This window comes from Pan paniscus, chromosome 6 (assembly GCF_029289425.2).
Source record: "Pan paniscus chromosome 6, NHGRI_mPanPan1-v2.0_pri, whole genome shotgun sequence".
NCBI lineage: Eukaryota > Metazoa > Chordata > Mammalia > Primates > Hominidae > Pan > Pan paniscus.
Window position 1 is genome coordinate 14,460,006 of NC_073255.2, and position 25,732 is coordinate 14,485,737.

General features: G+C 33.5%; 1 long non-coding RNA gene across 2 annotated transcripts in view; it reads left to right on the forward strand.

The window, feature by feature from the left end:
• Window positions 1-25,732, forward strand: part of LOC117980877 (uncharacterized) — a 154,117-nt gene that overhangs the window by 9,861 nt on the left and 118,524 nt on the right. The window lies entirely within an intron of this gene.

Here is a 25,732-nt window from a genome sequence, read left to right on the forward strand (position 1 = left end):
GACAGTATTGTCCTTTAAAAATTAATTATCGTACAAAAATGAATCAAATGAAAAAAAGCCTCAAAATGTAAGTAAGGTAGCTTTGAATAAAGATGATAGATATTTGTAATGTATTTCACCCCTTCAGCATCATTGAATACAACAAAATAAACATATAATGAAAAGAATCAAACTCCATAGTCAAAGCAGAAGAAAGTAAATTATCAAAATCTAAAGCACCAGCCAAGAAGAATATATATCCAATAGGGAAACTGGAATAAAACAAGAAGTCGAACTCAGAGCTTGGAGCTCCTCAAAATCAGAAAAGATATGGACTGAAAAAAAAAAAAAAAGAGCTCTCATCATTGAAATGTCCCTATTATGGCAAGACACTCCCTAATTGGGAAATGCCCCCTGCGTCCTCCCCACTGTACCCAGAAAAGAGCAACAGATCACCACTGCACCCTGCAAAGCAGCAAGTGAGGTTTTCGAAAACATTCTCACCAGCTCTCTTTGGTTACTATCGTAAGGTTTACAAACTGCAGATATGGAAGAATGAAAAAGGGAGAGAAAAATGAGCACATCATGGAGATCCTGAAATTAAAATGGGTTAATGGAAGGTATATGATAACTTCATGCTGAGGGAGTACACAAGACTGATAGTTGAATGGAAGAGTAGAACATTCCTCTTTCCCATGTCTCCTTCTCCACACAATTCTGCAACAATATTTGAAGAAACAGCTAGCTCACACTCAACAGTATTACTAGAAAGGAAGGTGTTTGGTGACAAGGTATACATAGGAATAGAGGAAGAGGAAAATACAGGAAGCAAAATGCAAATGCATACCTGATGCAAAATGGAAAAGCACTCTAAAAAGAGAGATATTCTTGAGAGTCACAAGTAAACATACAATTAATGTTTCCAATGATAAGGAAGCTTTGCAGCTTGGAATTTATCCTTTTTTCACCTGCATTCTTAAATGATAGCTTAGCTATGTATAAAATTATACAATGAAAATATTTAAATTTCACACTTGGATGGTAATAATTTATTTTACATCTGATCTCTAAGTATTACTGATGAAAAGTCTGCTGAAAGTCTTGCCATCAGTAGCTCTTTTATACCATAAAGTAAAATTTATATATTTTAAGATTTTCCTTTGTCTTTCCTGTTCTCTGGTTTCAACACCTAGTTTCTCAGTGAATATAATTAATATCTTCCAAGTAAATGCTCCTAGTTTCTTTTGGTCTCTTTTTCAGTTTGTTTTTGAAAACTGTGTTGCCTCATTTATTTATCCATTTTCCTTTTCTAAAAATAGTATTAAATAAATCTTGAAATTTTCCTAATCTTCTGTATCTCTTGCCTTCTCTTTGATATTTTCTGCCTCTCTTTTGAGCTATTTCTGTAGATTATCTTCCAATTCACTAATTTTATTTACAACAATATTAATCTGGCTACTTACCGTATCTGTTCCACACGCCATGGCTATACTACTTGTTTATAGATGGTACATTACTGCATTTTTCTCATACTTCTTTTTGTTTGTCTTATAACTTCAATATCTCTTTATTAGCTCTGAAAGTTTCAGTTCCATATACTTATTTTTAAATCTCTTAAGATTATTTTATTCGGTAGTACTTGGGGCTTAAATACTGTCAAACGTTGCATCTGTTGGTTCTTTCTCCTTGTGTATTTTGCAATTTCCTACTGTGAATTTATTCTCTGGCGTATCATGTTCTATGAAATTAGGTGACCTCGGTTTTGGAGTCTTCTCTAAAGATCAATTTTGCCTTGTCTAAATGTGACCTTACAGTTTTTCACCTATTATCGAATAGTTTTTATTGTAAATACTCAGCTCAGGCTTCTGTATAAACAGCATACAGTTGTGTAGATCATACATTGAAAAAGAGCACCCAACTGAGGGGATACCAGTGCCAGAAATTCAGTCTTGTGCATTAATCAAGCCATGTATTCTGGTGTGAAAAGGCAATCATCCAGAAAAAGAGACACTTTTTTCACAGTTCATGCAAGGGCTGGAATCAGTCCTGCTCATCTACCCATGACCCAAGCAGATTTTTAGTTTACTTATCACTTTCCTGAGCTACTGGATGCTGTGTTTCCTAGCATATTGAACAAATAGCCCTTTGTGGCTGCCAATTTTTCACAGAAATCTCAGTTTTAGCTCATGGGTTTCACAGGCCAGATGATCATCATCCAATATTGCATGGACATTTCAACCTTAGCATCCAGTTTTAAGGCCTTTATGTAGACTCTGTACTTTGTTGAGCCACTAATTATCAAATACCACTCACCATTCTGTCTCTGTTACCTCTGGCACTTAGGTATTTCACTTTCTTACAATTTTTTGTCTGCTTCTTATGTTTTATCCAAGAGACTTGTTTGTTTGGAAAGAAAAATACCAGCCCACCAAATCTAGTAGAAACTTAGTACTTCCTTTTTGAATTCCTTACCATTTTCTTCATGGACATCAAAATCTCAATGTTACCCTCACTTCACTGGCTGCTTCTTTTAAATCTCTATTCTGAAAAATAATTTTTCTAATTTCGTTGACTCTTCTACCTTGGTTCTAATCCTTTGTTGTGGATTAATCTGTTGTTAATATGGTACATTTTTTAATGTGGACAAATGGTAGGATTATTAAAATTATGTTAAAAATTCTAAATCCTTAAAGATATGACAATTCTTAGTGCTCATTTGTTTCCTGCAAAGAGGTTGTATCTCCAAGAGGGAAGGCATGGAGGAAGTTTGGTGATTATCCAATCCTTTTCTTTTGATCAATCATATCTCCCTGGAGTCATAACTTCTATTCAAAGTGCATACCAGTAATGTTACTCTTTTCTTTACATTTTAGTACATATAGTATTGTAAAAGTAACATGTTCTCATTATAAAAAAATGGAAAAAATATAGAAATGTTTTTTAAAAATCAGTTGCATAAAAATAAATAAATAAATGTACAACCACAATTTCCAGCCCTTGGTTACTAAATGTTACTGATATTTCTTAACTATCATTTCAATAATCTTTCTATATTTATATTGAAATGAATAAAGAGATGTACAAAATTTACTAGTTATTTTATTTAAATGATTTTAAAATGTTATATTTAATTAAGTTTAATTTGTGTTTAAATTTCTAAGAAAAAAAAGAAACTGAAGGATAGATACCTAATAGTCAGCCAGGACCACCCTAAAAGGTATTCTTCCGACATAATTACACTTAATGTAGTGACTGTCAATATTTTCCATATAACCTTTGAAATTTCTTCATAGACAGATAGGTAAACTGTATCTTAATAATACTCAGAAAAGAGGATCAGCTGTGATACTTTATTATCCAAAGACCTGTAACTACCTGAAACTTAAATCTCCGAAATGAAACTCTTGATCTCCTCTGCCAAACCTTTTCTTCCTACCATCTGCAAATCTCTGAAATGGTAAATTTATTCTGCATAGTATTCAAGCTAAAAATTTTTGTCATTTTTTGTCTCTTTACTTTTCCTTATACCCCAAATCCAATCCCGCCAGTTTTATTTTCTAAATATACCCATAACCCAAACACTTTTCATAGCAACTTAATTATAATCCTGGTCCAAATCACTATTATCATCCATGAGAAACTATTGAAATAGCATATTTTACTGCAATAGCATATATTATTAGCATGGTCTATTTTGCCTACAGAGCTAGCTGTACTGGCTAATCTCATGGTCTGCTGGTAGAGCGGATTATATCTACCATAAGTAAAAATTTCTAAGAGATTTCCTGGAAATACAGGAAATAAGAAATACATCTACAAGAATGTAGATAATTAATTTTCAGTGTATGATGACTTAATAACTTTCTCTAATCAAATAGTATGGACCAAATGAATTCAGTGAATGATTCTAAAATAAAAAAGAAGCAGACAACAGAATCAAGGGCTGGAGAGGAAAGGATGGACTACTCTGAAGATCTACAGACACCAAACAATAAATCTTGTGAAAATGATTCCAGCAGAAATGACCCTAATAACATAATGGACCACAATCCAGTGGTATTGAGTTTCTTCAGGAATAATCTGATGAAATGTGAAGCCAGAATACAAATGGCAGAGTAACATAGAGAGTGGCAGCAGCCACGGAAAAGTGTAGTGGAGACTCAGCAATTTAGAATGAGGAGATATAGGAAATTGAAGGAAATAACTAAAGTACACTAGAAGGAAAAAGCACAATTTAAAAAAAAAAAGCTTTCTGAAGAACTTATGAGGATGGTAAAGGATATGAAAACCTACTTTCCATCATGGAGACATAGTAAACCATATTCTTTCTATGCCTTCAACCATGTCCTTCACTGTGTGGACAGCATGCAAGCAAACAGTGAGATTTTCCAGTTAAAACTCACTACCTCTAGCACATACAACTATGTTCAACTTGAGTTGCTAGACACTGTTGATTCAGAACATGCTTCCAAAAACACAGATACTCTTGTGGCAATTTTTTATTGCTGTCTAGAAGGTTAGTCCTGAAATTGTGTGTGTGTGTGTGTGTGTGTGTGTGTGTGTGTGTGTGTGTACATACATATATATCTTGGAGTCCTCTCACTTTAATGAAATGTGTGCCTTTAATATATTAGAGTGTTCTATACACTTAATACCCAGTCTCAGCTTTCTTTCTGGAGCAACTATACCTGCAAAAGTATCTTCACAGCATGCGTATGCTCCAGTGAAATTCTTTTTTTTTTCTTTCATAACCCATGGAGGTAAAGACACAGAAGAAGAGAAATAATACAGTAGTCCCACCTTATCTGTGGTTTGGCTTTCTACAGTTTCAATTACCTACAGTCAACTGTGGTCAGAAAATATTAAATAGAAAATTCCAGACATAATTCATAAGTTGTAAATGTATACAGTGTTCTGAGTAACCTGATGAAATGTTGGGCAGTCCCACCCTCTTCTGCCCAGAGTATCTGCTGTATAGGTGCTCCCTGATTGTTAGTCACTTAGGGTTATCACCTGTCCCAGTATTTCAGTGATTTTGTTCAAGAAACTCTTACTGTATTTCTTAATGGACCCAAAGCACAAGAGTAGTAATGCTAACAATTAGATATACCAAAGAGAAGCCATAGAATGCTTTCTTTAAGTTGTTAAACTTAATAAGGAAAGAAAAAAATATATATATATACTAAGCTGGCTAAGATCTACATTGTAAGAACCACCCTTCATCTGTGCAATTGTGAAGAAAAAAAATTAATGCGTAGCATACACAGGGTTTGGTACTATCCTCGATTTCAGGCATCAACCAGGCATCTTGAAATGTAGTCCCCATGGTTAAGGGCAGGCTACTTATTACTTAATCTACATTATTCTCCTTTAGCCCTATATACACAGCTTTATCCTAACAGAATCTGAATCTTGCTGTCTCACACTGGTTAAGAAGATTCACTCTGGCTATGGAGCTCCTCAAACACTAGTGGATAAAGTAATTTTTACCACCACACACACTCCAAAGTGTGTTTTTCTTTAATAGAGTGGCAGTTTAGATAGTGGTGTCTTTGCTGGGTGACTGTCCTCAATATCTGGTTGGAATATCATTCTTAATATATTTGCATACAGGATATAATTCCTTGTTGATACATACCGAAAAGCCTTGATGTTTGTAGGCTACCTTCTCTTTGAACATTCATTCACTACATTTTGTATTCAAATGGAGACCACAAAGGGAGACATTTTACTGGGGCAGCAAGAAACTCTGAGGAAGATAAATATGTTCTTTATCGTTGTTATTGTAATGTTTCCTAGATGCATACGTAACAATTTATCAAATGTTGCTTTTTAACAAGATGTGGTTTATCATACATCAGCTATACCCCAATAAAGCTGTTAAAAAAAGAATTATATTGGAAACTTTTATAATAACTGGTGTTTTCTTTTAACTGCATTCTGAGAGTTTATTTTCTTAATGTACTAGGATTCTGTGTAAAACACCAGAAAGAGCAGGAGAGCTAGAACTGGAAAATGTAAACTTAACTTCTGGTGGTAATTACATTTTAACTTGAGAACTGGAAAACAACAGACAGTAAATAGTCTGTATGCACATATGAAAATTGTTTATGAATACCATGGTGGAGATTTAGTAAAGTACTATGGCTCTCCTAAGAATTTTGTATTTCTGCCAAAGGCTTTTATGAAAACTCTAGAGAAGATTTAGGTAAAGTAAACCTAGTGAGGGGAATAAATAAAATGGTGTCTCGTTATTCTTTTCAGTTGTGTGATTCTTACTGTCCACTTTCATTGAACCATGGGAAGCTGCTGCACATTGAACAGAGAAGGTTATGTTAATTTGCTAAAGACACAAAGAAATAAAAACAGTCTATACTTCTTTTTTTTTTTCTGACCAAATCCTTTGTTTTTACAAAAAGAGTTGGTGTATTTTCTCATTCACTTATTTTCTGGACAGTCTCCATCTCTAATCTGTAATTTAAGGCTAAAGGTTCTATTAAGTCTTAGAATTTGAATCAAGTAATTTTTGTTTTTCATTTTTACTTGAGCACATTAAAAACTATGACATTAAAAAATCCACTAGCAATAGTGAACAAAGATGTTATTGTAAATCTTTTATTGTTGGTATTTGTAGATATTGTGGAGCTAATTGTTTATTGTTGCCAAAAATATTTCAATGATGTGCAAAGAACTGGAGAAGGAAATACATGATAAAAAATTAAAAGCCTAAGACTAGAAGGCTAAAGGGTACTCAAGAAGTCATCAAAGATATAATCATCAGTATTCATTTTTACCAAAGATAAAACAAAGAGTCCTAAATGACACTACCTAATAAAGAATATAAATTGCATACCTGAGGACTATTTCCAGGTTCTGAAAATTATTAGCTTCTGAAATATATTTCTGAGGCAAAGATAGGTGGCATAGAATCTTATTTGTCTGAGCTATTTTCAGGGTAGCATGCTCAGAAGTCTTGTGGAGAGACTTTTTTTTTTTTACCATTGTTTATGTGAAAGCCAGTCAAAATATGACCAAAAAAAATTCATACTAATACCTCATTTATGTGACATTTTATGTTTTTATCTCATATAAGGATTTTATAGATAAGATTAAGAACAGGAGTTCCAGCATATAACAAAATAAAAGCAAAATATGACAAAGCAACAATTAACATTACACTGTACAAGGAAAAGCTGAAGGTTTTTTTTTTTTTCTAAGAACCGGAACAAGACAAGGGTGCTCACTCTCGCCACTCTCATTCAACATAGAACTGAAAGTCCTAGCCATAGCAATTAGGCAAAAGAAAGAAAGAAAGTATCCAAATTAAAAAGAAGAAAGTTGAATTATCTCTCCGTGCCAACATGACCTTAAGTAGAGAAAAAGCTAGATTTCACCAAAAAAACTTTTAAAATGGATAGATGAATTCAGTAATGTTGCAGTATACAAAATCAACATACAAAAATTAGTAGCATTTTTGTATACCGGTAATGAACTAGGTGAAAAAGAATTCAAGAAAGCAATTTCATGTATAATGGCTACCCAATAAATAAAATACCTAGGAGTAAATTTAACAAAGGAGATGAAAAATGTCCATCAAGGAAACTATAAAACAATGATGAAAGAAACTGAAGGGGACACCCACAAAAATGAAAAGACATCTCATGTCATAAATTGGAAGGGGAAATATTGTTAAAATTACCACACTACTCAAAGTGATCTACAGATTCAATGCAACCCCTATCGAAATACCAGTGGCATTCTTTACAGAAATAGAAAAAATACAATCCTAAAATTTGTACAAACCACAAGATACCAAATAGTCAAAGTAATCCTGAGGAAGAAAAACAAAGCTGAAGGCATCACATTATCTGTGTTCAAAATATTCTACAAAGCTATAGTAACCAAAACAGCATAATAATTATAAAAATAGACACATAGGTCAATGGAACAAAAGCCCCATATTAATCTATTTATAGCCAACTGATTTTTGACAAAGGTGCCAAGAACATTTATTGGTCTTTTCAATAAATGGTGCTGGAAAAACTGTATATCCATACGTAGAAGAATGAAACTAGACTCCTACCTCTCACCATATAAAAAATCAGCCCCAAATGGACTAAAGACTTAAAGACCCGAAACTATGAAATTACTAAAAGAAAACATAGAGAAAATACTCTGGGACACTGGTTTTGGCCAAGAATTTATGGCTAACATCTCAAAAGCCCAGGCAACATAAGTCAAAATAAACAAATTAGATTATATCAAAATAAAAAAAAAACTTCTGCACATCAAAGGAAAGAATCAATAATGAAGAGACAACCTGCAGACCAGAAGAAATATTTGTAAAGTGTTCATCAGACAAGGAATTAATATCCAGGATATAAAAGAAACTCAACAGTCAAAAAATAGTAATCCAATTAAAAAAGAGCAAATGATCTGAATAGAAAACTCTCAAAAGAAGACTTACAAATGTCCAAGTCTGTGAAAAAAAGATACTAATCACTAATGATCAGAGAAATGCAAGTCAAAACCAAAATGTGATATCATCTCATCCCAATTAGAACGGCTACAAAAAAGGCAAAAATTAGCAAGTGCTGTCGAGGGTGCAGATAAAAGGAGACTGTTTTTATACACTGTTGGTAGAAGTGTAAATTAATACAGCCATTATTAAAAAAAAAAAGTAGGGAGTTTCCTCAAAAAGCTAAAAATATAACTACCATATGACCGGGCAATCCCACTGCTGGGTTTGTATCCAAAAGAAAGGAAATCAGTATGTCAAAGAGATATATGCGCTACTGTGTTTATTTCAGCATATTGACAGTAGCAAAGATATGGAATCAATTTAAGTGCCCATCAGTGGATGAATGAATAAAGAAAATGTGGTATATACATCCAATGGAATAGTATTCGGCTATAAAAAGAATGAAATCCTGTAATTCATGGCAATATGGGTGAGCCTGGAGGACATTATGTTACATGAATAAGTCAGGCAAAGAAATATAAAATGCTCTCACCCATATATGGAAGCTAAAAAAGTTAATCTTGTAGAAGTAGAGAGTAGAATAGTGGTTACTAGTGGTTGAAAAAGGTATATATAGTTAACTAGTTGGCTGTAACTATAGTTAACTATAGTCTTTGTGTCCATTATTTTCAATGTTTATTTGAACATATGTATCTTTTACATTTTCCTTTGGATCCTAGAAGAAATATTTTTTTTTCTATTTTTTCCCATTATTCATTGTTTTCATTCAGTTTAACTGCTTGCAAGGTGATTTTTAATTTTGTTTCGGGGTTTTAAGATTTTAATTTTATTCCTAAATTTAAATATTTTTTAAAATGGTTTTTAAGTAAAAAGGTTGGTTATTGCAACAAATACAATAATGTTAAATAAACAATTATCTATCTGTCTTCTATTTGTATTATGTATCTACCTATTTTGTGTTTTTAGTAGAGACAGGGTTTCACCATATTGGCTAGGCAGGTCTCAAATTCCTGACCTTAGGTGATTCACCCACCTTGGCCTCCCAAAGTGCTGGGATTATAGGCGTGAGCCACTGTGCTTAGCTTAACTTTAATTTTTAAAAATATTCCATCCAAAAATTTATAAGACTAAAACATTGAAACGGCATACACTTTTACCTAAATTTACAAATTGTTAATACTATTATAATTTTTATCAGCCAGCTGAAATAATTAGTGGGCATTGTAACCTCACATCTCTCAAACTTAGAACAAAGAAATCATATTCCCTAATTTTGTACAATTATTAAATTCAAGTTTAAGTTTAATAACATATTATTTGATATAATTCATATTAAAATTTTTACAATGCCTCCATTCACAATTTGTACGATTTTTTTTTCTGATCCACAATACAGTCCAGGATCATGAACTGCATTTATTTTATGCCTTTTAAATTTTCTTTAATCATGCACAAGTTTCTTTGTCTTTCTTAAGCTGACTTTCTTTTTTAGGAGAACAGGCCAAATGTTTTGGAGAATGTTCCTCAGTTTGTAACTATTAATTATTTTCCCAAGATTAGATTCAAGTCAACTATTTTTGGCAGGAATACCAAAAAAGTGATATCTTCCCAGAGTATCATGTCACACTAATTGTGTCCCATTATTTGTCATGAAAATGTTGATTACTTGGTTACTGTGGTGGCTATCAGATCACTCCACTGTAAAGGCACTTTTTCCTTTCTAATTAATATGTAACTTATGGGGAGACACTTTGAGATTGTATAACTGTTCTATTAACTCATTGGTTTTAGCATCCATTGTCTGAATAATTATTTTGGAGATAGTTTTAATTCTTGACATGCTTTATGCTTCCACTAACTTTCCTGAAGCAAAGCTTTCCCCAGGCTGATAGCTCTGGTCTCTTTCAAAGCCTCTTTAACCTCCATTTCAATTCCTCCAGGTCTCAGACATGGTGTCCATATTTCCCCCTTTGCTTTCTCTCTGAGAGTGGCATTTATCTGCATTCCCCTCTTGCTCAGACAGGGCTGCATTTTTCTCTTCTCCATTCAGTTTCTGCTTGATATTTCGTTCTGGCATGGCCTCCAGAGCAGGCTCTCCAGATTTGAGCTGTGTATTTCTCCACTTGCACATAAACTGTTACAGCGTTTTGTTTCAGAGTCACATTATAGGTCTGATGACCATGGGTGGTTTTATATTTCTTTCCTGGATTTTCTGGAAGAGGGAAAAAACAAACAAAAAAAAATTGAAAGAGAGATTGAGAGATAAAGTAACAGAAACTGAGAAAAATAGAGACAGAGAGAGGCAGAGAGACAGTGGTTAAGAGGATGAACAAAGCATCAGAAGGAAATAAAATAGCACGTAATAGAATAAATATTTTATTGTTATTTTTGCCCCATATTAGGTCAGAATTTACTGAATATCTAACTTATCTTACCACTTAATTTGGTAAAAACATGACCAAGTTAACAAGAGTTATTTCTATGGGTGGCAGATGAATTTCCTGTTTTCAGAAGCCATCTTAAAACTGCGTTTCTTTCTTTTTTTTTTTTTTAAATTATACTTTAAGTTCTAGGATACATGTGCACAACGTGCAGGTTTGATACATAGGTATACATGTGCCATGTTGGCTTGCTGCACCCATCAACTCATCATTTATATTAGGTATTGCTCCTAATGCTATCCCTCCCCCAGCCCCTCACCCCCCGACAGGCCCCGGTGTGTGATATTCCCCACCCTGTGTCCAAGTGATCTCATTGTTCAATTCCCACCTATGAGTAAGAACATGCGGTGTTTGGTTTTCTGTCCTTGTTAACACTGCATTTCTTTATTTGATAAATTGCACAAAGATCCAGGATTTAAAATTGTTGATGAATGTGAATGTAAAAGGAAAAACATATACAAAATAGTTTATGTTAACACACCACCAAATATTTTATGTTATGCTTTTCTTTTAAATATGTAACTTTCTCTAAAATGTATATGACACCAATTTGTAATGAAAAGAAAAAAAGAACAAATCCTTAGTTTGATTTCAAGATGTTTCTCACTTGCTGTATTTAACTAAGAAAGCTACTAATAGCCGATATATGGAGTTTTAGGGAAGTTTCAAGAGGTGCATTCAGGCTTCACTGATGTTTACTCATCCTTACACTCTCACACTTAAGGAATTTCTCTGTATGTATTAAACTTAATGTTTTTACTAATGCATAGAATCGGACTTATTTAAATGGTTCAGTGACATAAGAGTATTAAGAGTGTATGAGTCACTAGTTCTCTCTAAAAATCTTCTGTAATAAATGAACTGTGGCAATCAAGTTTCCAAATTCTGTTAAGCATAAAATGTAAAGTTTGACTATTTCAACCTAAGAAATACATTCAGGCATTTTTATTTTACAATAGTGAGATGGTATCAAAATGGCCCAGTATAATAATACACTTAATTTGCCATGTGAAAAATGCATTTAATATTCCTGATGAAAAGAAGCTCTATTAAACTGAATGGCCTATTTCCTATTTTCAAATATCTTAGGTTCTTAAAATGAACTTCTTAAAATATCCCAATGCTGCTGAATTGCTAGTGCATTAAGTGAACATTTCATTTACCATTCTCAGATAAATATACATATAAACTATGTTTTATTTAAGACACTTAGCTGGAGTGTGAAACATAGTTAAATAAAAAATATTTAATAACTGAGTTTCAAATATTTAATAACCCAGTTTCAAAAGGTCAGCTTTCTATTTTAATTCCTCAGAATATGTAAATTCTTGACATCACTAGTATTTAATGAAAATTTTATTTCAATACTGTGAATAAATTAAGAAAGATCTTGTTAATACATCACATTGAAATGTCGATTGTATCTCATGCAAACTCTAAAATTAGAGTCTATATAATGTTAAACAACTCTATATCTTTTGCACTCAAAGAGATTTTAATATCTGTTAAAATAATTTTTTTTGGCCTGGTCTCCTTGTTTGGTCTCTTCTTAATCAAAACCATTCTCCACATTATTTTAGTTAAATCAATAATTTCATCACTTTTGTGATGAAACTAAAACAAACAACTCTGACATCCAGGAACTAGCCTGATACTCACAGTGAAGCCATATGTTTTTCCTTTTGGATATAAACAATTTTAGAGAGCTTAAACACCAGATAAGGTCATTTTGAGATCATTTTAAAGTAAACCAAAACAAGGTCACTACTTAAGCCACAATATACTACACAATCCCTGACCCAGCTAAAATGAGTAACTGCTGCTTCTTTAGCAATGACAGCTGTATCCCTCCTCTAGTCTGCCTAACCTATAAGATTTATTGAGATACCCCACTGTGGAATTGCCCCCTCTTTCTGACAAAACCTAATGTAGAATGAACTCCGCCTTCCCTAGATACTCAAAATTGCCTGACAAGAGCTCAATCCTACTATAGTTTTTTCCTAATATCGGTTATCAAGATTATCACCTTTCCCCATGGTGAGTGTTCCCCCTCATTGCAACAATAAGCCCATCTTGTTAATTATAGGTGTATTCTTTTTGGTTTAACAGCACATTGACATTGCTTCAGTGATTTTCTTTGTCTGCATGAGTCCATCCAGTCCTTTGAACATGTCTTGCAAGATCCTGAATGCTTTTCTTCTCCTACTTGGCAGCTTATCAGCTGCTGCTACTTTTTCAAAAGGCAACTTTTTCTTCCAATCAACTTTCCTATTCCCCAAATGCTCCATAATAACAATTAAGTCACAAGAAAAAATGAGGAGTTTGGAAGAGAAAAGGAAGGTAAAGAGGAAAAATAGGAATCCAAATTGCTCATGTGTTTTTATTTGAAAGAGATTTGAAGTGAATGCATCGTGGCCTTGGCATCAGTTCTTTTATAAGGGAATCTGAGGAGAGTTAAGTCGAGCGTCTTACAATGCTTGTCTATTCTTTACACAAAGCTCTCATCAGCTAAGACTTTGTGTGGAAAATAATGTCATCCTATCAGTTAACCACAGAATCTGAAGGCTGTACTCTAGACCAATTAAATCAGAGGCACTGAGGGTGGCTCTTAGACATCAGTATTTTTGAAGTCCCCAAGATAATTTCAATGTGTAGTCAAGATCTATAGCCACCACTATGAAGAAAAACAAAAGAGTAATAAAAAGAATATTCAGCTGAGTGGTTGTTTCTGGCAAGGGGAGAGAGAGAAATGCATTCAGAAAGGGACTTAAGTATGTTGGCATATTCTATTGCAAAGGTGGGCAATGATGTGTTAGGTTTTACTCTTACTATTATATTAATATCACTATTAATAATTCTCCTGACTGTACTTTACATATATTATTTTTTGAATGAAATGGTAATTTAAAAATCATTTATAAAATTCAAGGACGATAGATTTGCCTTTTATTTTCAATAATCCATTTAAGAGAGGTCCTTTCAGTCATCAATGCTAACACATATATAATTACTTAGATGCCACTAACCCAATTACTTACACAGCCTGTATGTAAACAACAAAGCTCCCCCACAAAAAAGTTAATTTATTGGATGGAGATAAATAAATTTCCATAATGAATATCATTGTCTTAAAAACAATAACAACAGAAACTTTTTTATGCAGCATCTTTTTCTCTTCTATAAATGAAGAAAAAATGAGAAAAAAAACAGCATTTCGGAAATTCTGCTATTGCTGAGTGGCTCTAAACTGAACTGGCAAAGGCTCTCTTAGAGCTACTGGAGACCTCACTAAAGAAGAGTTGGCATTTACTCTTTCTTCTACCCACAGGATACCAATATAGGCATTAGGAACACCAATTCCATGACTCTCCTAGTACTGCCTGGCAAAGTCCTGTTAAAATTCTGCAGCTAAATCTTAATGTTCCCCTGTCATAACCAGGGGGATACTAAATTCCTTTTTATATCTCACAGAAAATATTTTCCATTAAATGGCAGTTGATATTAAGGAAATGTTTGAGGGATTTGCTGATTATCTCAATACTTTGTAAGTAATTGACATAAATCTAGTCACATTGAAGTGATTATACTTGTTCTGACAGTGATAGGAAAGAATACCACTCAAAATAGGTTATTGAAAAGAAGAGTGCATTTGCTGTGTTTGAATACCATTTATTTACTTGTTTAAATTTCCATGTTATTTCAAACTACAGTAAGGCATTTTCAAGATTATCTGTAATTACTACAAGGATGGTAGTTCTGTCGTTTTATTCTGTTCCATTTTTAGTGGGAAAATAATAATAAAGAAAGTAGTAAGGATATAAGTGACATCTAAATCCTATGATTGTCACTCCAGCATAGATTTGATTGATCTGAGTTTGTTTGTGCATAGGAATTTGAGCTGGATATCAAAGAGGATAAGATCCTAAGAGGTATAAATTCAGATCTATATTAAGAGCTTTCATCTATCCGTGTCCCAGAAAAACACATACAGACAGCCTCTCAACAGTAATATAAATAAAACATATGTCAGGTAATATATGTGAATAATACAAATCTTAGAAATACTTTCTGATAATTATTACAATAGCAATGGTTTCTGAATACTCTGAGGAAGTAGCACTAAGTAGTACACAGGTCTTCACACCACTGTTCATCTGGCATATTACCTATTTTTGTAAATAAAGTTTTACTTGAACACAGCCATGACTCTTCATTTATGAATGTCTATTTCTGCATTCATAATACAGCAGCCTCATTGACTTGTTGCAACAGAGAACTTTAAAACTTGCACGTTGAAAATAGTTACTATCTGACCCTTTACAGAAAACTTTTATTGACCTATAAAGTAGTAGATGAGAGTAAATATGGTACTTGCATTCAGGTTGCCTTACTGGTTACTGTGTAACTTTGGACAAATTACTTACTCTCTCTCTGCCTTAGTTTCTTCTTCCTTAATATTTCTAAGGCATGTAGAGTATCACCTATGGTTCTTCAAATTTGGGTAATGTAACAAATAATATCTTGTTAAATTTACCAAAATTATTTTCAGAATGAAAAATGCAAAGCATTTTTTAAAACAATGCAACTTTATTATCATCATCATATTTACAGATTTTCAGGAAATATCTGTTTTTGTAGTAAATATCAAAGTTATGGGTCTAGATTATCTAGCCTTCCAGGAAGTTATATTTCTCAAATCACACTTTATACTTTTATTCTCCTCTCACAAATGTATTTTTATCCCCTTCAGCAAATGACATTTTGCCACTTGTAAAGTTAAGTGATTTGAGAAAATTTGTCATTTTACTTTCTTTGATAGTCCACAAAAGTCTAACTGCATCTTCCTTAGTATTGTTCGTACTATTTTTTACTTTATTTTTCAAAAAGAAGAGCATTAATTTATCAGGGGTTATGTTATTTGTTGCTTAGGCTTTTATCACTTTGTCCTTCTCTAGGTGGAAAAGCGATATATCCTGTTAGGAATGTTATGGTTTTGATAGTCCACCACAGTTATGTGCTGGACTGATTATGCTGGTTGAGGTTAATGGCACAAGACTGTCCACACATTCCTTTTCACTGGATCTATTTTCTATGGCCCTCCTTACTGATAAGGGAACAACATTTGGCAATGACACCGTAAATAGCAAGATTTTAACACTGCCAAGGGACTCTGTGAGTACTTAATGAGCCATTTTACTTTGCTAATTTCTTACCCTTTGCTCTGTGTTATTAGGTGAGTAGGCAAATTGGAACTATAAAGTCGAAGGCTGCCACACACATCACTGAAATAAAGTGTGGGTTTTGGTTTCTGTGTCATTGTTTTGCAGAGCATTTTCGATGTCAGTTTTCAAGAAACGATACATCGTCCAATCAGAATGGTAAACATTGTCTTATGTTTGGGGATTTTGGCACTGAAATACTTTCATTTATTTTACCTTGGATCTGAATCCTCATTATTCCTCATACCTCTCAGCTCTAGCATGAATAGTTTGTGGCTTCCTATGTCAACTAGATGATACTATTAAAACAGATGAGATCCATCTCTATCTTCTGGTCTACAGTAATAATAATTTGATCAGATAATAAAAAGTAAAGATCCGAGCATTTGAAACATGATGAAGTCATAACAACAAAAAAAGGATCAAATAATCTCATTCAGTATCAGAGTTCAGTCATAATGCTTGCAAATTTTCCATATGTCATGAGACACACACACACACACACACACACACACACATGCAGTAATCTACAGTACTCTCTTATTTCTTCTCATTACCCTCATAAATATCGCTTACTTCAAGCTGAGATACAATGGTATATTAAAATAGTTGACTTTACAGTCAGACTTTCTGGTTTTGAGTATTGTTTAGATCTATTAGCAGCATTGTAACCTAAGGCACACTCTAAATATTTTTCAACTGATTTCCCCAATTATAAAACATAGATAACACTCACATGTGCTTCATAGAATTATTTGAATAAATATGATAAAGCATACATATTGTTTATTATAGCACCTTAAACACAGAAGTACTAAAATGATAATATTAACCTCATAATTATTACTTAGCCAATAAAAGAGGGTTTGTGCTAAAATAAGTTATTATGTTACTGTTTCTCTTTTGATCTATTTATATTCCTTCTTTCCATTGTGGATCCTCAGAAAATGCACAGAAAGAAGGCTAGCTGATTGGATGAGTGGTTGGATGGCTTCAGGAATCTTCTCATAAATAATCCTCCTTGAGTGAAACCCTTCATAAAATGTTTTTGTAATATCAACCATTAATACTCAGATTATCAACACAGATTCTATAAATTAAAATTTCTCTATAATCTGTTAGAACACTGTCATTTTACTTTATGCTGGCCTCTAGAAGCCATGCTATGACCTGATTAACTATTATATTGTCGTATTCTGGCCAGGAGAGCTCAACTGGACTTTGCCTTTATTTTTCTGTAAAAAGTAAAGAGGCTAGAAAATTAAAGAAAATAAAAAATTAACACATTGAAAGTCACACCTAGATTTTTCAGATTGTAACATTTTACTGTATTTGCTTCAGATCATTTATAAGAGGAATAACACATTGCAATTGCAGTTGGCGATTTCATCTTACTCCCTCAATTCTAATTCCAGTTTTACATTTTCTGCCAAAATGTAACCACCACCCTATTTGGCATTTTATATAATTCCTAAAAACATTTATTACTTTTATTTCATGCATCTCTAAATTATAGATAGATAGACATAGATGCAGATTTGTAAATATGTAGTAGTGCATCGCATGTTTTTAAATGGCATATGAGCCTTCATAATTCATATATTCTGCAATTCTTGGTTTTTACTCAACATTATCTGTAGAGTCCATATGTAGACTACAACAGTTTATTCATTCTATTCTTTATAGACATTGGGTAGTTTTCAGTGTGGGTCTATTTCAAATAAAAAGAAGGTACAGTGACATACTTGAACAGATGTTTATGGGCTTGCATTTTCCCTGGATAGAAGAGATAGACTTGGATAAAAGTGATACATGCTTTTACTATTATTGTATCTTTTTTCCTGTGATTGTCCAGGTACGAGAGTTCTCACTGCTATAAACTCTTTCTTATGTCCGATGTCAGACTTTTTTAATTTTTGCCAATTTTATGATTATAAAATAGACTTCTATCTTTAATTTTTATTTTCATGATTTATGAAATTGAAAATCTTTTAAATTATTTTAATAACATGACTTCTTAAAGTTTTCTTGAATGTATTGCTTATATTATTTACCTGTTTATATTTATACGTTCATTTTTTTACTTTTTAAATTCATTTAAATATTCTTTATATTCTCCTTTTGTCAATTTATTCATTGAAAGTATTTTCCCTCAGACTGGCTTGCTTTTCCTTTCTTTTTGTTTTTGTTTTTTCTCACAACAATGATTGAGCAAGATAATCACACATAAACATTATTAGCAGGTGCTGACAAATATATATTACCTCTATTTTGTGGCTTTACATAATACAATTTTTTAAAAAATTAATTATATTGATCTTCCCAACAGGAAGAAAATGTCATTGTAGAGAATTTAAAGCTACAGAGAAGAATATGACACTCTTATGTAATTAATGACACAATTATTGTTGACATTTTGGGCTTCACTTTGTTTTGAAATTTTCCCCTATGAAAAACAGGACCCTGAATATTCATAGAAATAGACTTACTAGATGAAAAATTTATGTGCATTTTTAAGGATTTTGATTAGATATTTCTAGATTGCCTTCAGAAATTTTACACCATATTATAATCCCACTGTGAATTTATGAAAGTATATTCTTCATTTCTTCTCAAAACAAGACTTAAACTTTCCTCATTCTTAATTATTTTAATTTAAGCCAATGTAGCCTTTTCTAAATATTAAAAAATATGTATATTTTTTGAGAAAAAATTATCTGAAATCAAAAATTAATATAAAGTGGGTAAAAACACATTTAATCCATCCAGGAAAAAGGTATCAGTGCATACTCATTACAAACTTTGTGTAAGTTTTTAAACACATCTTCAGTTTTCTTCAAAAATCCTATTCTTTGTTGGTTTTCATTTGTTTCATTGCTACTGTCAACAGAAATCTTCTTACGAGAATTACAAATATATAGGAAAACTATTGATTCCTGCTTCTTTATTCATTCTAGAAACATTATTCTTCTGTCATTAATTTTAAAAATAGTTAATGGGTTCTTTTATGCTACCTAGCTACGCAAAGATATTAGCAGACATAATGAAATCTTTTTCTCTGTATTTCTAATTGTTTATTATTTCTGTTTTATGAGTTAGGGCTACCGATTATGGCATTTATCTACTTCACATTTTTAATTCTGAAATTGTGTTGTTTTACTTTCCAACATTACACACACTTATTGGATTGAGATGCCTTCTTTTTATTACATGAAAGAAATGCTCTTTGATTGCTTTTTTTATTTTTATCAATAATTAGGTGCTAAAATTAATGAAATATTTTTAAGCTTTTAAAATAATCTGTAATTATAGGCTTAATTTCACCTTTTATTGATAAATATGTAGGAAGGTATTTTAATAAATTTATAAATATTAGGTTTTGTTCTTGATGTTCCAATGTGTACTGGATAATAATCAGCAAATGGATCCATACATTTACTATTTTAATGAGACTTTATTTGCAGTTTATTATATAACCAATTTTGATTAATACTTCTTTACCTGCTCAATAAAATTTCAATTGAGTTGTCAAATTATCCTGTAATAATCTCACTTTCACATTTTTCTTTATATTTCTGCTATTGGGATTTGTTTTATATATTAACAAAATAGTAATTTTGTTATTTAGTCAGTAAAGGTTCATGACTTCAGTTCACATTGTGGATTTTACACGTTATGAATATAAAATGGCCCATGAAATTTTTTTCCTTCTATGCTTTTTATATAAAATAAATACACCATATTTGTTTGTTTTGTTTTTATATTGTTATTTTCTGGCAAATCTTTTTCTATAATTCTATTATAGTTCCTGAAACAAAGCCTAAAATTTTAGTGGCTTTAAACATTAAAATTTTATTTTAATTTTGTATGAAAAGGTAAAATTTAGTTTGCCTAATTAATGGGAAGCTCTTCTCACACCAGTGATTCAGGAACTCGGAATTTCTTCATCTTGTTGCCTCATGGTCTTCACCATATGGCTACCATGGTTCTGCCAGACACTGATATCAGCTGGCTGAAAGAGGAAAGGGTATGGTGCTGTGCCCTTGAGAAGATTTTACGCACCTGATCTTAAAGGGCAAACATTTCTACTCTCATTCTATTGGCCAGAATGTAGCATGGTAGTCAAACCTAACTATAAAGAAGGCTGGGAAACATACTCTTGCTCTACTCTCAGGAAGGAAAAATCAGTTTGGTCAATAACTAAACAAACTTTGCAGGTAATATTTCGAAGTACCTTTTTTAGACATCATTTATATATATATATATATTTTAATATTACTTTAATTAATTAATTTATTTTTGAGACAGGGTCTCACTCTGTCACCCAGGCTAGAGTGGAATGGTGATCTCAGCTCACTGCAATCTTTGCCTCCCACACTCCAGGGCACCTCTCAGCCTCCAGGGTGCCTCTTGGGCTTAAGCAATCCTCCAAACTTAGCCTCCCAAGTAGCTGGGACTACAGGTGTGTGCCACCATGCCTGGCAAATTTTTGTGATTTTTTGTAGAGACAGGGTCTTTCCATATTTCCCAGGCTGTTCTTGAACTCCTGGGCTCAAGCGATCCGCCAACCTTGGCCTCCCAAAGTGCTGTGATTACAGACGTGAGTGCCTCAACAGGCCTATGTTATACATGTTTTCACCTCCATTTTTTTCTTTTCATTTATAGCCAGAGGAGTATAATTTGATTATATTCATGTCATTTTGACATACTTAGCCTTATTTCTGTCAACTTTATGCTCTTTTTTCTCTATGCTTGTACTTCTTCATTTTGATTTATCTGCTTAAATATTATTTGGTGATTTAAAAACATTTCCAAGTACTTATTTATTTATTTGTTATTTTTTTATTTTACCTTAAGCTCTGGGATACATGTGCTGAACATGCAGGTTTGTTACATAGGTATACATGTGACATGGTGGTTTGCTGCACTTATCTACCCTTCATCTAGGTTTTAAACTCCACATGCGTTAGGTATTTGTCCTAATGCTCTTCCCTCCACTTGCCCCCACGCGCCGACAGGCCCCGGTGTGTGATGTTCCCCTCCCTGTGTCCATGTGTTCTCATTGTTCAACTCCCACTTATGAGTGAGAACATGTGGTGTTTGGTTTTCTGTTCCTGTGTTAGTTTGCTGAGGCTGATGGTTTCCACCTTCATCCATGTCCCTGCAAAGGACAGGAGCTCATTCTCTTTTATGGCTGCATAATATTCCATGGTGTGTATGTGTCACATTTTCTTTATCCAGTCTATCATTGATGGGCATTTGGGTTGGTTCTAAGTCTTTGCTATTGTAAATAGTGCTGCAATAAACATACATATGCATGTCTCTTTATGTAGAATGACTTATAATCCTTTGGGTATATACCCAGTAATGGGACTGCTGGGTCAAGCCGAATCATGAGTGCATTCCCATTCACAATTGCTACAAAGAAAATAAAATACCTAGTAATACAACTTACAAGGGATGTGAAGGACCTCTTCAAGGAGAACTACAAGCCACTGCTCAAGGAAATAAGAGAGGACACAAACAAATGGAAAAACATTCCATACTCATGGATAGGAAGAATCAATATCATGAAAATGGCCATACTGCCCAAAGTAGTTTATAGATTCAAAGCTATTCCCATCAAGCTACCACTGACTTTCTTCACAGAACTAGAAAAAACTACTTTAAATTTCATATAGAACCAAAAAAGAGTCCTTATAGCCAAGACAATTCTAAGCAAAAAGAAGAAAACTGGAGGCATCATGCTACCTGACTTCAAACTATACTACAAGTTTACGGTAATCAAAACAGCACGGTATTGGTAGAAAATAAGACACATAGACCAATGGAACAGAACAGAGTCCTCAGAAATAACACCACAAATCTACAACCATCTGATATTCAGCAAACCTGACAAAAACAAGCAATGGCGAAAGGATTCCCTATTTAATAAATGGTATTGGGAAAACTGGCTAGCCATATGCAGACAACTGAAACTGGACCCCTTTGTTACACCTTATACAGAAATTAAATCAAGATGGATTAAAGACTTAAATGTAGGCCGAGCACGGTGGCTCATGCCTGTAATCCCAGCACTTTGGGAGGCTGAGGTGGGCAGATCACAAGGTCAGGAGATCGAGACCATCCTGGCTAACATGGTGAAACCCCGTATCTACTAAAAATACAAAAAATTAGCTGGGCGTGGTGGCAGACGCCTGTATTCCCAGCTACTTGGGAGGCTGAGGCAGGAGAATGGCATGAACCCGGGAGGCAGAGCTTGCAGTGAGCCAAGATTGGGCCACTGCACTCCAGCCTGGGCGACAGAGCAAGACTCCATCTCAAAGAAAAATAAAAAAAGATTTAAATGTAAAACCTAAAGCCATAACAACCCTTGAAGAAAACCTAGGCACCTAGGCAATACCATTCAGGACATAGGCACGGGCAAAGACTTCATGACTAAAACACTGAAAGCAATTGCAACAAAAGCCAAAATTGACAAATGAGATCTAATTAAACTAAGTAGCTTCTGCTCAGCAAAATAAACTGTCATCAAAGTGAACAGGCACCCTACAGAATGGGAGAAAATTTTTCGAAGTGCTTACTTTTAACTTTATTTTTTAAACAACATTTTTGTGAGTGTGAAAATATAGGAATTCTAAATATAGTACTTAATATGCACCTGGAAATCTCCAAAAAGCTTCAAGCATATTAACTTATCCTGACAACAACCTTATGATGTTGGTAGTATTCATAGTCCAAATTTAATCATGAAAAAGTTAACAAAATTTGTATTTCTCTAGTAAGATTGCAAATCTATGTGCAATTAAAATATAGCTTCAAAATGTATAAAATAAAAGTTGACAGAATGTAAAGGACAGATAAATAACAGCATTATATTGGAAAACAGTAAGATACTTCTCTTAAGTATTTAAACACAGACAACAATAAAATCAATAATTACATGGAAAATTTGGGCAACCTCTTAAGCAAAATTTATTCAATCGATATAAATATACTACCATACTGAACAAATGTAGGATGCCTATCTTTTTCAAATACACAAGAATGATTTACATAAACTAATGATGTGCTACATTATAATTCAACATTTCAAAGAATTGTTGTCATACAAGATGGTCTCTGATCAAATTGGTTATAAGCTAGAAATCCAAACAAAATGAACATTAAAAAATGTCTATAAGTTCTAAATTACTAAATACATGTTTAAATAACTATTTAGGTTAAAGTAGTAGATACAATGCCAATTAGAAAAACTTGTTGAGTAAATAGTAAAGATATTACATATAAAACATTTGGGGAAATATAAACGTGCACTTGGAGTGATATTCATAGTCATAAACAAATGTATTTGAGAAGAGGTTTAAGATCAGTACATTAAGCATACTCAAGTACTTAGAAAGAAAGGAAGTAGAAACTTAAGCCCCCCCAAACCAAAGGAAAGAAAATACTAAAAATGAAAGCATATATATATATATAAAATTTTTTTTTTAAGACAAGATCTCATTGTGTTGCCCAGGCTGTGCTCAAATAATCCTCCTGCTTCAGCCTCCTAAATAGCTAGGAATACAGGCACAGGCCACCACGCCAGGCTAATTTTTATAGAGAAGGGGGTCTTCCTGTGTTGCTCTCAAACTCTTGGTCTCAAGCTATCCTCCTTCCTGGGCCTCCCAAAGTGCTTGGATTATAGGTTTGAGGCACTGCATCTGGCCTGAGAACAGATTTTTTTTTAAATGAAAAGAAATATAGTTTAAAACAAAGTAGAAAAAATTTCGGTTATTTGAAAATATAAATATAAGTAAAATACTTGTGATGAAACTTACCACGGTAAGACTGGTAAAAAATTCACATATGCATGTGTACATGTTCACACACACACACACCCCCCTCTCAAAATCAGTCGTGTAAAAGGGAAATCAAAACAGATTTTTAAAACACTAAAATATTAAGGCAGACGTCCATAGAAATATCACATCCAATGACAGAATACGTGTTCTTCTCAACTGCATATGGTTCTCCAGAATAGACCATAGTCATAAGTCACTCCTGTATACATTTGAAAATTTATAAATCATAAAACTTATGTTATCTGTCCAAAATAGAATGAAAGTAGAACTCTTTCTATGAGGCCATGTTACCATGACACTTGAACCAGGAAAAGACATAATGAGAAAAAAACCAAAACACTATGTACAGATTAATATCTTCTATGATTACAGATACAGAGATCATCTACAAAATACAAACTAAATCTAGCAATATAAGAAGGATAAGACACAATTACCTAGTGGGATTTATCTCAGGAATACAATGATGTTGTAACATACAAAAATCAGTCGGTTTAATATGCCACATTAGTAGAATAATGAACAAACACCACACAATCATCTCAATAGATATTTAAAAGCCTTAGAAAAAATTCAATGCCCTTTTATTATAAAACAGTCAATGAACTAGACATTGAAAGAAATTTCCTCCATCTGACAAATATCTGTGGAAAACCCATTGGTCATATTATACATAATCATGAAAGACTGAAAGCTTTCCTTCTAAGATAAGAAATAAGACATGATTTCCCTGCTTGATAGTTCTATTCAACACTGTATGGGAGGTTCTAGCCAGGGCAATTAACCAGGTAAATATGTTTTTAGCATACACTAGGACTGAACAATAGAGAAGGGCAATCTCTTCAAGGCTTACATTCGTATCTCCATGGAAAATAGGTTATATAGCTCATTGAATAGCAGAGAAGTTCACTGGGTGCCAGGCCAGAGCTGATCCACAATAAGTGGACAGCTTATGTCCACTCTGGAGTAAAGGTACATTGAAGCTGTCAGACAGGAGTGTAGAGGGTATTGAGGTGCACATGGAGAAGGCTGATGTGAGAATATGCAGAGAGCTCAGTATGTGTGAGCCCACTCATTGGCAGGCCAGCATGAGATATAAAATATGCAGTGACTGCACTCAGCTCTACAGGAGACAACTCAAGGGAGTGTAGGTAGCCAAGTACGGCGGTTGGGTGCCCAGAAGTCATCGGGAACCTAAAGGGAATGTGTGCAGAGGAAGTCAAGAGTCTGCGTGCAAACAGGGAGACATGAGGTTTGGAGCGCATGGTATATAGGTCAGGAAAGCCACGGCAAGGTCAGGCCGGGATGGAGAGTTTGCTTAAGGATTGGCCCCTTTGAGCTCATGGCTGGGGCAGTACACAACTGCATGTTCTTCACATGAACTGCTTCAGCCTCACAGGAAAAAGAGGAAACGTTTTTTTTTTAAATTTTATATATATATATATATATATATATTATACTTTAAGTTCTAGGGTACATGTGCACAACGTGCAGGTTAGTTACATATGTAAACATGTGCCATGTTGGTGTGCTACACCATTAACTCGTCATTTACGTTAGGTATCTCTCCTAATGCTATCCCTCTCCTCTCCCCCAACCCCACAACAGGCCCTGGTGTGTGATGTTCCCCTTCCTGTGTCCAAGTGTTCTGATTGTTCGATTCCCACCTGTGAGAGAGAACATGTGGTGTTTGGTTGTTTGTCCTTGCAATAGTTTGCTGAGAATGATGGTTTCCAGTTTCATCCATGTCCCTACAAAGGACAT